At 65.6% G+C, this 1,302-nt stretch overlaps 1 protein-coding gene across 6 annotated transcripts in view; it reads left to right on the top strand.

Moving 5' to 3' along the window:
- ZNF217 (zinc finger protein 217) overlaps positions 1-1,302 on the top strand; it is a 74,959-nt gene that overhangs the window by 20,112 nt on the left and 53,545 nt on the right. For 2 of the 6 annotated variants that reach the window (XM_069072437.1, XM_069072430.1), the window contains exon 1: positions 994-1,112. The exons of 3 other annotated variants lie outside the window; for them this stretch is intronic. The gene's annotated coding sequence lies outside the window, so the exon portion shown is untranslated. Of the gene's footprint in view, positions 1-256; positions 613-993; positions 1,113-1,302 lie in introns of those variants that run through there. One more of the 6 variants, XM_069072431.1, reaches the window with a different exon arrangement.

Genomic DNA, 1,302 nt, shown 5'->3' with positions numbered 1-1,302 from the left:
GCCCTCGGGGTTCTGGGGCGGGCGGGTGTGGAGAGAACGCGCGGGGGGGGGGGGGGGGGTCGCGCGCGCGGCCTATCACGTGGCGACTGTGGGCGGGGCAGAGAAGGGGGGAGGAGAAAAAGGGGAGGGGGGACTCGGGGAGAAGAGGAGGAGGGGGAGGGCGCTTGGGGAGACTGAGGGGGCGGAGCCTCGGCTTGCCCGAGCTGGTCTGGAGGAGGGGGAGAGGAGGCGGGGTATCGGGGGTTGGCGATCCAGAGCGAGGAGGGAGCAACAGCTGCACCGTAACAATTTACAAACAATCCCCAACTGCAATGGAGAAGCCCGTTCTCCTCCTCAGCAGAAGCAGTCACAGCAGCCTCCACAGCAGCAGCAGCTCCAGCAGCAGCAGTAGTTCCAGCAGCAGCCCCAATAGCTCCTCCTCCTCCTTCTCCACCACCTCCGTCTCCTCCTCCTCCTGCCCTCGGTCCCCGAGCCCCGCTGCCCCCAGGCAGTAGTTTCTTGAGGAGGATTAGGGGGCGCCCTTCTCCCTGCCCCGTGGACCCCTCTCACACTCCTCCCCAGGCGTCCCCCACCTCCTCAGCCCAGCCCACCTTCGCCCTCCTCCCGCCTGAGGTGAGCCTGCCCCAGGGGGGAGGGCGAGGGGGGGAGGTGTGTGTGTGTGTGTGTGTGTGTGCGTGTGCGCGCGCAAGAGACCCCAACTCTTAACCCCCAGATTTGACCCTCCCTCTTCTGGCAATTTGGAAGAGGGGGCGTTGGAGTCGGGGGTTTCGAGATAGGGGTAAGGGCAGCCCGCCTCCTCCCCCCCCATCTTGTGAGAAGTTGCGTGTGTATATGGGGGGGGTCTCTCGAGGAGGGGGGCTGTCAAGGGATGAGTCCGAGGCTGCCCAGGGGAGGAAGGTGGCACGGGGGCAGGGCTCTCCATGAGGTGTTCGCACAAAAGGCAGAGAAACTCCCTGTCTTCCCTCCCCTCCCTCCCTCCTTCCTTCCTTCCCCCTCCACCTCCTCTCCGCCCCCCACCCCCTGGCTCCTCATTCAAACCCTCAACTCGTGTGGTGTCAGTTTAATCCTGGCCGCCGCTGAGGGAGGAAATGGCAGAGGGGCAGGAGCGGCAGGTAAAGGGGGGCCGGCCTGGAGGGGGAGGGGGTAGGGAAGCTTCCTGAGGGGGGGGAGAGACGGCCCGGAGGGGGGAGGAGAAGGGAGGGGAGAAGAAATGGGGAAGAGAAGAAAACATTTCCTCTGAAGTTCACTGTCTTTGATTTTTTTTTCCTCCCCCTCCCCCCCCCCCCCCCCCCCCCCCCCCCC

This window comes from Petaurus breviceps, unplaced genomic scaffold (genome assembly GCF_028583685.1).
Source record: "Petaurus breviceps papuanus isolate PSGF00001 unplaced genomic scaffold, PetGlider_PUasm1.0 90847, whole genome shotgun sequence".
Classification (NCBI taxonomy): Eukaryota; Metazoa; Chordata; class Mammalia; order Diprotodontia; family Petauridae; genus Petaurus; species Petaurus breviceps.
This window is presented reverse-complemented; position numbering and strand designations above follow the sequence as displayed.